At 36.9% G+C, this 12,915-nt stretch overlaps 1 long non-coding RNA gene across 1 annotated transcript in view; it reads right to left on the bottom strand.

The window, feature by feature from the left end:
* The window catches only part of LOC129136339 (uncharacterized), a 142,497-nt gene extending 135,049 nt beyond the window's left edge, over nucleotides 1–7,448 (bottom strand). Inside the window, exon 1 of the long non-coding RNA XR_010147517.1 lies at nucleotides 7,194–7,448. This is a non-coding gene — a long non-coding RNA (uncharacterized LOC129136339). The remainder of the gene's footprint in view (nucleotides 1–7,193) is intronic.
* Between the last annotated feature and the right edge of the window lie 5,467 nt (nucleotides 7,449–12,915).

Genomic DNA, 12,915 nt, shown 5'->3' with positions numbered 1-12,915 from the left:
ATCCACCTCCTTAAACTAAGTTGATTTAAAGGCATAAGGGGAATAAGTGGTTATTAGGATTGTTTTATCATCTGCTCTTTTATTATCAAAATGTTCTGACAACCTTTTCCATTGGTAGGAAATATATGCCCTGAAGACCCTGAGAGTGATTCTTCTTAGTTAATGAACAACCTATTCATAACTGAAGCACAATATGAAATGTTTTGCTTATATGTAATCCAAACACCACTTGTTCAAATCCATATCTATATTTTTACCAAGCTCATAATAACAGAACACAATTTCTTAGCAAGGATTCATAAATACTAGATATAATTGGAAAAGATCATAGCATAACTATGAATTATATGTTTAAATAAGTCTTCTTTGTTGCTGAAATGATATTTCCTTATTTCCCCACCACATCCCCACACAAACTGAGTGAGTTGGTGAGTTGGACTCTACTTTCCATACACAAAGTTCAATCAAATTACATTTCCTGGAGGACACATTATTTGGGGCATGTTGAATCATAACCTACAAAATGAAGATGATCTGTATCACTTTTCACACTTTGCCAGTAATAAGAAATGCAATACTCATTGTGTCTGAGTTTTGGAAACAATGATTCACATAAGAGTGTGCTACTCCAGTTAATTAACTTAATCATTTTAAGATTGTGAGAGAGATCTGAAATAAATTAAAAAAAAAAGATTCTTCCACAGGATTTTTAATTAAAGCCTTTCTATATTTAACAACAACTATTCTCTGGGTGAATGGAACACTGTCAAGAAAGACTAGCTAAATTATCTTCCCAGTTTAGCACTCATTCAAAGGAGGTCTATTTTTTCAATATCTAGTCCATGTTTGGTATTTCATTTAGCCCATGTCCCTAATCCCTCTTTATAAGTAATAAAACAACAGAAAATTCTGTATACTCTTAGTTCCTTTATTTCCCATAACTAGCTTTACATCTTGAAAATCTGTTTATGTAACTGGATCTCTTTTAAATGAACAGAAATAAAGAGAATAAATGAAATCTATAATACTGTAGTCTGGTGATTTATATTCAGTTGCTGTTTAACAGTCAATAATTGACCTCAGGAAAGACAAAAGGAGAAAATTACCACTTTTGTTAACTAACCTTTTATTAATTCATTTTATCATTATTTAGCACCTACCACGTGTTTAAGGAACTGAAAAAAGTTTATCATTATATTCTGCATGTCTTTGAAGCAAAAGGAATACTTAATCTATGTCAGGTTTCTTTATGACTATTCATTGTACACCAAAACATATATTTTTATTATGATATTGATTGATTTTATTTTAAATTATTTTATTCAGTGAAGACTGCATTTTTTTAAATTGTTTTCCGCCACTTCCACAACTCAACATTAAAGTCCTTTAACTTGGATTTTCTTCTGTTGATCCCCACCAATTTCAAGATTAGAAATTTTCATGGCTATTTTCATGTTATTTGTTTACACATTTCAACTAAATTCTGTATAATAGTATCTGCTGTAATTAAAAATAGAATTGAATCAAACATTAATATGGAGGACAGATGGATATTGACAGTTCAAAGATTAATAATGTTGACTGGTAGAGGTTGGTGTTGGTATTTCATGGATTAATAATTAATTTTGATATTTTGTCTCTCTATACTAAAAAAATGCCACCTCACCTCAAAGAAAGCAAGCTCTCAGGATCACTGAGACTATTTTTGACCAAATACTCATTTGTTGCATCTTAGTATATGTGGCTATCTAGGAGGTCGGGGACAAATGTCTGTTTCAGACAAGTTTAACATGTACATGTCATGATTAATACACAGGCTGCATGAGTCTCTGTGTTACAAAATGGCAATTTTTAAAGAAAAAATAAAATATCAATATTATTTACAATGAATAAAATGGCTATGGATTAAATGAATAAAATGGCTAGTGATTAAACTGATTCACTAAAATTCATTATTAATTAAGCTTTCACTTATACAACAATGGTCAAAATCAAGGCAACCTGTACACTTTTTATTATACTTTAAGTTCTAGGGTACATGTGCACACGTGCAAGTTTGTTACATATGTATACATGTGCCATGTTGGTGTGCTGCACCCATTAACTTGCCATTTACATTAGGTATATCTCCTAATGCTTTCCCTCTCCCCTCCCCCCTACCCCATGACAGGCCCCGGTGTGTGATGTTCCCCTTCCTATGTCCAAGTGTTCTCACTGTTCAATTCCCACCTATGAGTGAGAACATGCAGTGTTTGGTTTTTTGTCCTTGCGATAGTTTACTGAGAATGATGATTTCCAATTTCATCCATGTCCCTACAAAGGAATGAACTCATCATTTTTTATGGCTGCACAGTATTCCATGGTGTATATGTGCCACATTTTCTTAATCCAGTCTATCATTGATGGACATTTGGGTTGGTTCCAAGTCTTTGCTATTGTGAATAGTGCTGCAATAAACAAACCTGTGCATGTGCCTTTATAGCAGCATGATTTATAATCCTTTGGGTATATACCCAGTAATGGGATGGCTGGGTCAAATGGTATTTCTAGTTCTAGATCCTTGAGGAATTGCCACACTGTCTTCCACAATGGTTGAAGTAGTTTACAGTCCCACCAACAGTGTAAAGGTGTTCCTATTTCTCCACATCCTCTCCAGCACCTGTTGTTTCCTGACTTTTTAATGATCGCCATTCTAACTGGTGTGAGATGGTATCTCATTGTGGTTTTGATTTGCATTTCTCTGATGGCCAGTGATGATGAGCATTTTTTCAAGTGTCTGTTGGCTGCATAAATGTCTTCTTTTGAGAGGTGTCTGTTCATATCCTTTGCCCACTTGTTGATGGGGTTGTTTTTTTCTTGTAAATTTATTTAAGTTCATTGTAGATTCTGGATATTAGCCCTTTGTCAGCTGAGAAGATTGCAAAAATTTTCTCCCATTCTGTAGGTTGCCTGTTCACTCTGATGGTAGTTTCTTTTGCTGTGCAGAAGCTCTTTAGTTTAATTAGATCCCATTTGTCAATTTTGGCTTTTGTTGCCATTGCTTTTGGTGTTTTAGACATGAAGTCCTTGCCCATGCCTATGTCCTGAATGGTATTGCCTAGGTTTTCTTCTCGGGTTTTATGGTTTTAGGTCTAACATTTAAGTCTTTAATGTTCAATGGTCAAAATCAAGGCAACCTGTACACTTTTTGAAAAAAATGAAATATAATCTAGTGGTCAAAAGCTTTGATTCTTGGGTCAAACTGTGTTTGATTATTAACTGCATTGATTCATATTAGCATTTAGACATTAGAATAATCCCTGCTTAATGGCCAAGTGCCTGAGCCTCTTTGTGACACAGTTTCAGCATCAGAAAATGTGATATTAGAAACTATATCATAGAGTTGATGTGAGGATTAAGTAATTTGCTATGTGGAAACCACTTAGAACAATACCTCGCACATACTAAGTGCCACTTGAGGGTTTGTTCTATAAACTGTTTTTGTCTGAATCTGAATCTACACTTTACTAACTTAGAAGAATAATCACAGAATTCAAAAGGAGTGAGCGAGACAGGCATGTAGGTGGTTTGCATTTATATGAGGCTGAGTAGGAAAGCCTCCCTAAGCTGACAAAGGAGTCATGGCTTGAATAAACTGTGGAAATAAGTCATGTAATTCTCCACAGGAGAAGCATTACTGGCAGGAAGATCTGCAAGTGTAAAAGCAACAGACAGAAGCTCCTTGATCTTAGAGGAAAAGCTTCTCATTCTCACCACTGAGTATGATATAAGATATGAGCTTTTCATATATGACTTTTATTATGTTGAGATAATTTCTATCATTAATTTGTGTTTTTTATCATGAAAAGCTGTTAAATTGTGTTAAATGCTTTTTCTCTATGTGATTTTTATTCTTTATCCTGTTAATATTGTGTACTATTGATGGTTGAGCAAACACATTTCTAAGCATATTGTGAATATTAATCAATTCAAACCTTCAATAACACCATGCAGTAAGTAATAACACTACCCCTTCTATACAAATGAAGGAAGTGAAGCAAAAGGACATGCCATATTATATATCTGATAAGAAGTTAATATGCAAAATATACAAAAAATTCCTATAGGTTAGTAGTAAATTAAATACATAAATAAATAAATAAAGGGTAAAGGAATTGGATAGATATTTCCCCCAAAAAGACATTAAAATAACCCACAAGTATAAAAAAAAGTCCAACTGTCATGAATCATTATGGAAATGTAAGTCAAAAAATGAAATATTGCCTCACATCTGTTAGAATGACGATTCTCTAAAAAGCCCAGAAAATAACAACTGTTGATAGGAATGTGAGCCATTGTAACCCTTGTGCAATGTTGGTAGGAATGCAAAATAATGCAGCTGTTAGGAAAAACAGTATTGAGGTTTTCTAGAATTACTGTATGATCCATCCACCTCACTTCTGGGTATTTATCCAAAGGATTGAAAACAGAATCTCAACAAAATATCTGCAGCCTCATGTTCATTGCAGCACTGTGCAGGATAGTCAAGATATGGAAACAACTTAAATGTCCACCGATGGATAAATGAATGAAGAAAATGTGGTAGATATATACAATGGAATATTATTAGGCTCCAGAAAAAAAGAAAATTCTGCCATTTATGAAAGAAAGCATAGCTGAAACTTGAGGAAATTATGTTAAGTGAAATAAGCCAGTTTCAAAAACACTTCATGATTTCCCTTACATGAGTAACTTAAGTAGTCAACAAAGTAGAATGGTGATTACAGGATGAGGGGAAGGGGAAATGAGGAGCTGCTGGTTCAATGATTACTGAGTATCAATCATGCAAGAAGAAAAAGTTGCAGGTCTCTAGGACTTATCTGTCTTGTATAACTGAAACTTTGTACCCTTTGGTTAATATTGAGGTATAGTTAACAATATTGGATTGTATACTTAAAAATTTGCTAAGATGGGAGACCTTATGTTAACCATTCTTATCAGTAATAATAATAATAAATAGGACAGGTGGAAACTTTTACAGATGATGGAGAGCTTTATGGCATAGATGGTAGTCGTGATTTCACAGGTGTATACTTATCTCCAAACTCATCAAGTTGTATATATTAAAAATGTACAGCTTTAAAAGATTGGATATTGACAAATTATGACTGTATTTATGGGGCAGGAAGTGGTGCTATAATATATGTACATACTGTGGAATTATTGAATTAAGCTAATTAATATATCCATTACCTCAAATACTTATTATTGATTCTTTCTGTTTAAATGAAATATTGACTTTTTTATCTCAATCATGCTTTAGTAAATTATGTAAAACAAAAAATTCTGAAGATGTGTCAAACAACACTGTGACTATAGTTAACAATACTGTACTATACACTTAAACATTTGTTAAAAGGGTACATATCATGTTATGTGTTTTCTACCACACTTAAAAAAAAAAAAAAAAAAGAAATGTGTGGTTCAGTGTGAAACTGTCTTAGGAGCAATTGTGGTCGCGTATTTTTAAAGCGTGTACTCAGCCACTGTGGCTGAAGGGCAATGAGAGCAGTAAATGAGAGGAGATGAGGCCAGAAAAAGATCCAGAAGCAAGATCCTGCAGGGTTTTATGTCAGCCTTGGGGAGCAGTTTGAATTTTAAGTGTTGGGGAGCCTCTTGAATTGTAATAACAACGAGTTACATTATCTGATTTTTCATTTCATTTTCTTTACTTCTCCATCCCTTTGTAAATATTTAAGTTAGTTTCAACTCCAAGTTGCCAATTTATTTGGCTTCTCAGAAAGTAGTTTCTAATGGTAAAATGAGAATCACTTGTGCAGTCTAGCTTTTTCTTAAAGAATAGAAAACAGAATTTCTCCTCTGATTTTTACCTAGCTGTACTTAATCTTTCTTGTAGACACAGAAGGGCCTGAAGCAACTCCTATGTTATATTCAAGAAACCATCCAAATTTTGGTCCTTTAATGATCTAAGGAACAGTTGGCTCATTGCAAATGGTCTCTGTGTCATCTCTTTCACAACTGATATTGGCCCATTACTTCACAATTTACACTGAATTAGATGAAGATAAACTTTAAGATCCACAAAATTACCTCCTCCTGTCAGGAAAATTATCTGTAACTTAAAAATAGGCAAAGAGATTACTGGGTGTTTTTTGTTGTTGTTTTTCCAATGCAATTCCAGGCTTGCAATTTTGATATAATTTATATTGATTGGACTCTTTTAAAATTCTGCAAAAATAAATATATACTTGCTAATTTTTGTCAAGTAGAGATGCAAATAATTTCTTTCTGGTACAACAGATAACATTCAAAGTTATGGTTTTGGGCTCTGCTGGACAAAAACTACATTTGTACATAAGCCAACATCCTAAACCATTTCTTGGTTAAATTTTCTATATATAAAAGGGAACAAATGCAAGATAGGGGACAGGACTGTCTTTCAGCTCCAACTTGGAGGGATAGAGCAGGGCATGGAGACCGACATCGTGAACTTTGTCTCCAAAAACTACCACAGGAACATATCAGGAAAGCCGAGAGAAACCAAAGACACTTTGAAGGCGGTGAGTTGCCACTGCAGGCACCCTGGGACAGCCAAGGAACTGTGAGTCAGCTGCTTTCTCTGCTAGGAAGCTTGTAGCCTGGAGCAAGTTCTCAGCCCTGTTCACTGGCTGCCTGGTAATAAACTTGGTGCTGTTGCAGGGGCACAATGAGAGATCAGCATTTTGGGCTGCATGCTGCACTGTACCTTGGTGAGGCCTGTGGCTGCCAGCTTTCCCCTACATCCTTGGTAACCTGTGTGACACAGCCGAGACAGCCAGAATTCCCTGGGTACATAATTCCATTGGCCTGAGAACCACACCCCCAACCCCAAGAGCAGCTTCAGCAAGTCCTGCCCAGTGAGAGTCTGAGCTCAGACACACCTAACTTTACCCCCACCAGATGGTCCTTCTCTACCCACCCTGGTAGCTGAAGACAAAGGACATAATCTTTTGGGAGCTCTATGGCCATGCCACTGCCTGAAATACCTGAATACTTATCCAAAGGTAACTCTAGGGCAAACTTGTATCCTCCCTATACGATCACAGCTGATGCACTCTTGAAAGCATCACCTCTGGGTTCCAGGTCAACCAATACAAAACCAGCACACTTAAAAAAATGCAAGCAAGGACCCTCAGAGAGTCCACTTCACTCACCTGCTTCCTCCACAAGAGTAGGTTCCAGTGTCCACAGCTGAGAGATCTGAAGATGGATCACATCACAGTACTCTTTAAAGACACTCCCCAGTAAAAGCCAAGAGCCCGGTAGTTACACTGGGTGGATAGATCCTGTAAAGAGATAATAATCACTGCAGTTCAGCTCTCAGGAATTCCCATCCCTAGGGGAAACAGGAGAGTACCACATCACAGGAGCACCCTCGTGGGACAAAAGAATCTGAACAGCAGCACTTGAGTCCCAGACCCTCCCTCTGACATAGTCTACTCAAATGAGAAGGAACCTGGAAAACAGTTCTGGTAATATGACAAAACAAGGTTCTTTAACACCCTCAAAATATCACACTAGCTCACCAGCAATGGATCCAAACCAAGACAAAATCTCTGAAATGCCAGAAAAAGAATTCAGAGGGTAGATTATAAAACCACTCAAGGAGGCAAAAGAGAAATGTGAAGTCCAACTTGAAATAAAATAAAAATAATACAAGATATAAAAGGAAAAATCTCCAGTGAAATAGATAGCATAGATAAAAAACAATCACAACTTTTGGAAATGAAGGACACACTTAAAGAAATGCAAAATGCACAGGAAAGTCTCAGAAATAAAATCTAACAAGTAGAAGAAAGAACTTCAGAGCTTGAAAACAAGACTTTCTAATTAACCCAATGATATGGTTTGTCTGTGTTGCCACCCAAATCATCTTGAATTGTAACTCCCACAATTCCCAGTGTCATGGGAGGAACCTGGTGGAGGGTGATTTGATTATGTTGGCAGGTCTTTCCTGCACTGTTCTTGTGTTAGTCAATGAGTCTCATGAGATCTGATGATTTTAAAAAGGAAAGTTTCCCTGCACAAGCTCTCTTCTCTTGTCTGCCGCCATGTGAGACATGCCTTCCATCTTCCACTATGATTGTGAGGTCTCCCCGGCCACTCGAAACTGTGAGTCCAATAAATCTCTTTCTTGTGTAAATTGCCCAGTTTGTGGTATGTCTTTATCAGCAGCATGAAAATGGACTAATACAGTAGAGGGTGGCACTGCTGAAAAGATACCCCAAAATGTGGAAGTGACTTTGGAACTGCGTAACAAGCAGAGGTTGGAACAGTTAGGAGGACTCAGAAGAAGATGACAGGAAAATGTAGAAAAGTTTAGAAGTCCCTAGAGACTTGTTGAATGGCTTTGACCAAAATGCTGATAATGATATGAACAATAAAATCCAGTCTAAGTTGGTTTCAGATGGAGATGAGGAACTTGTTGGGAACTGGTGCAAAGGTTAACTCTTTTTCTGTTTTAGCAAAGAGACTGTTGGCATTTTGCCATGGTCCTAGAGATTTGTGAAACTTTGAACTTGAGAGAGATGATTTAGGGTATCTGGCAGAAGAAATTTCTAAGCAGCAATGCATTCTAGAGGTGATTTGGGTGCTGTTAAAAGCATTTAGTTTTAAAAGAGAAACAGAGCATACAAGTTTGGAAAATTTGCAGCCTGACAATGCAATAGAAAAGAAAAATCCCACTTTCTGAGTAGAAATTCAAGCCAGCTACAGAAATTTGCATAAGTAATGAGGAGTCAAAAGTTAATTACAAAGACAATGAAGAAAATGTCTTCAGGGTATGCCAGAGGCCTTTGTGGCAGCCACTCCCATCACAGACCTGGAGGTTTAGGGGGAAAAAATGGTTTTGTGGCCTGGGCCCAGGATCCCTCTGCTGTGTAGAGTGTAGAGACTTTGTTCCCTGCATCCCAGCTGCTCTAGCCATGACTAAAAAGGGCCAATGTACAGCTTGGGCTGTTTCTTCAGAGGGTGGAAGCCCCACGTTTTGGCAGCTTTCACATGGTGTTGAGCTTGCAGGTGCACAGAAGTGAAGAATTGAGGTTTGGAAACCTCTGCCTAGATTTCAGAGGATGTATGGAAATGCCTGGATGCTCAGGAAGAAGTTTGCTGCAGGGGTGGGGCCCTCATGGACAACCTCTGGTAGGGCAGTGTGGAAGAGAAATGTAAGGTTGGAGCCCCTACACAGAGTCCCTACTGGGGCACTGCCTAGTGGAGGTGTGAGAAGAGAGCCGCCATCCTCTAGATCCACTGACGGCTTGCACTATGCACCTGGAAAAGCCACAGAAACTCAATACCAGCCCAAGAAAGCAGCCAGGAGGAGGGCTACACCCTTTCACAGGGCCAGAGCTGCCTAAGACCATGGGAACCTACCTCATGCATGACCTGGGTGTGAGACATGGAGTCAAATGAGATCATTTTGGAGCTTTAATATTTGACTGCCCTGTTGGTTTTTGTATCTGCATGGGGACTGTAGCCCCTTTGTTTTGGCCAATTTCTCCCATTTGGAATGGTTGTATTTACCCAATGCCTGTACCACCACTGTATCTAGGAAGTAACTAACTTGCTTTTGATTTTACAGGCTCATAGGTGGCAGGGACTTGCCTTGTCTCAGATGAGACATTGGACTGTAGACTTTGAGTTAATGCTGAAATGAGTTAAGACTTGGGGGACTATTGGGAAGGCATGATTGGTTTTGAAATGAGAGGGCATGAGATTTGGAAGGGGCCAGGGGTGGAATGATATGGTTTGGCTGTGTCCCTACCCGAATCTCATCTTGAGTTGTAACTCCCACGATTCTCATGTGTTGTGGGAGTAACCTAGTGTTAGTTGATTGAATTATTGGGGTAGTTTTTTGCCACTGTTCTTGTAATAGCGAATGAGTCTCATGAGATCTCATGGTTTTAAAAAGGGGAGTTTCCCTGCACAAACTCTCTTCTCTTGTTTGTCACCATGTGAGACATACCTTTCATCTTCTACCATGATTGTGAGGCCTCCCCAGCTACATGGAACTGTGAGTGCAATACACCTCTTTAAAAAAAAAAATGCCCAGCATCAGGTATGTCTGTATCAGCAGTGTGAAAATGAACTAATACACCCAATCTGACAAAGGCAGAAAAAAAAGAATAAAGAAAAATAAACAAAGCCTCCAAGAAGTTTGGGATTATGTTAAATGACCAAACCTATGAATAACTGGTTTTTCAAGGAAGAAGAGAAATCTAAAAGTTTGGAAAACATATTTGAGGGAATAATTGATGAAAACTTCCTCAGCCTTGCTAGAGATCTAGACATTGAAATATCAGAAGTTGTAAGAACACCTGGGAAATTGATCACGAAAAGTTGTCAGGTTATCTAAAGCCAAGACAAAGGAAAGAATCTTAAAAGCTGTAAGGCCAAAGCATCAGCTAACCTATAAAGGAAAAACTATCAGATTAATAGCAGATTTCTCAGTGGAAATGCTACAAGCTAGAAGCGTTTAGGGTCCTGTCTTTAGCCTCCTAAGACAAACAATTATCAGCCCAAAATTTTGTATTCACTCAAACTGAGGTGCATAATTGAAGGAAAGATACGGCCTTTTTAGGCAAACAAATGCTGAGAAAAGTAACCACTACCAAGCCAGCACTACAAAAATTGCTGAAAGGAGCTCTAAGTCTTGAAAAAAAATCCTCAAAACACCCCAAAATAGAATCTCCTTAAAGTATAAATCTCACTGGTCCTATAAAACTATAACACAATGAAAAACATAAAACAGTGTATTCAGGCAACAAATACCACGATGAATAGATTAGTACTCACATCTGAATACTAACATGGGAGATAAATGGCCTAAACGCTCCACTTAAAAGATGCAGAATGGTGCAGTGAATAAGAAATCAGTAACCAAGTATCTGGTGTCTTCAAGAGACTCACCTGACACGTAAGGACTCACATAAACTTAAGGTAAAGATGTGGAAAAAATATTCCATGCAATGGATGCCAAAAGTGAGCAGCAGTATCTATTCTATATAAGCTGAAACAAACTTTAAACTAACAGCAGTTAAAAAATACAAAGAGGGACATTATATAATGATAAAAGGACCAGTCCAACATGAAAATATCACAGTCCTCAATATATATGCACCTAACAGGGGAGCTTTCAAATTTATAAAGCAATTACTACTAGACCTAAGAAATGAGATAGACAGCAACAAAATAATAGTGGGGGACTTCAACACTCCACTGACAGCGGTGGACAGGTCATCAAAACAGAAAGTCAATAAAGAAACAATAGACTTAAACTATACCTTGGAACAAATGGATGTAACAGATATTTACAGAACATTCTACCCAACAATTGCAGAACACACATTCTTATCCATCAGCACATGAAACTTTCTCCAAGATAGACCATATGATATGCCATAAACCAAGTCTCAACAAATTTAAGAAAATCCGAATTTTATCAAGTGTCTTCTCCTACTACAGAAGAATAAAATTGGAAATCAACTCTAAAAGGAACCCTCAAAACCATGCAAATACATGGAAATTAAATAGCCTGTTCCTGAATGATCCTTGGGTCAACAATGAAATCAAGATGGAAATGAAAAATTCTTTTAAGTGAATGATAATAATGACACAACCAGCGAAATAAAAACAAACCAAACCCAAAACAGCAGAAGTAATAAAAAGTAATCGAGATTAGAGCAGAACTAAATTAAATTGAAAGAAATAAATACAAAAGATAAATTAAACAAAGAGCTGGTTCTTTGAAAAGATAAATATAATAGAATATCAGTGAGATTAACCAAGAAAAGAAGAGAGTAGATCCAAATAAGCTCAATTAGAAACAAAATAAGAGATATTACTACCGATACCACAGAAATACAGATTATTCAAGGCTAACATGAACACCTTTATACGTGCATAAACTGGAAAACCTAGAGAAGATGCATAAATTCCTGAAAACATACAACCCTCCTAGATTAAACCAGGAAAAACTAGAAACTCTGAACAGACCAATAACAAGCAGCAAGATCGAAATGGTAATTAAAATGTTACCAAGAATAAAAGTCCAGTATCAGATGGATTCACAGTTGTTGAATTCTATCAGACATTCAAAGAAGAATTGATACCAATCTTATTGACACTATTCCACAAGAGAAAGAAAGAAGAAATCCTCCCTATATCATTCTATGAAGCCAGTATCAGCCTAATACCCAAACCAGGAAAGGCCATAACAACAACAAAAACATGACAGACCAATATCCCTGACGAACATAGATGCAAACATTCTCAACAAAATATGAGGTAACAGAATCCAACAGCATATCAAAAAGATAATCTGCAATTATTAAGTGGGTTTCATAACAGGGATGTAGGGATGGTTTAACATTCGCAAGTCAATAAATGGGATACACCATATAAATAGAATTTTTAAAAAATTCACATGATCATCTCAATAGACACAGAAAAAGCATTTGACAAAACCCAGCATGTCTTTATGATTAAAACGCTCAGCCAAATTGGCATACAAAGGACATACCTTAATGTAATAAGAGCTGTCTATGACAAACCCACAGCCAACATTATATTAAATGGGGAAAATTTGAAAGCAGTTCCCCTGATAAATGGAACAAGACAAGGATGCACACTTTCACCACTTCTGTGCAATCAGTACTGGAAGTCCTAGCCAAAGCAATCAGACAAGACAAATAAATAAAGGGCTTCCAAATTGGTAAAAGAGGAAGTCAAACTGTTGCTGTTTGCTTATGACATAATTGTATATGCAGACAACCCTAAAGACTCATCCAAAACGACCCTAGAACTTAGGAGGATGAAAGGTAAATAAATACAGCAAAGTTTAAGGATACAAAAATTAATGTACACCAGTTAGTAGCT

The sequence above is a fragment of the Pan troglodytes genome, chromosome 9, assembly GCF_028858775.2.
Source record: "Pan troglodytes isolate AG18354 chromosome 9, NHGRI_mPanTro3-v2.0_pri, whole genome shotgun sequence".
Taxonomy (NCBI): Eukaryota; Metazoa; Chordata; class Mammalia; order Primates; family Hominidae; genus Pan; species Pan troglodytes.
The sequence above is the reverse complement of the archived record's forward strand: the minus strand, read 5'-3'. Positions and strand labels throughout refer to the sequence as shown.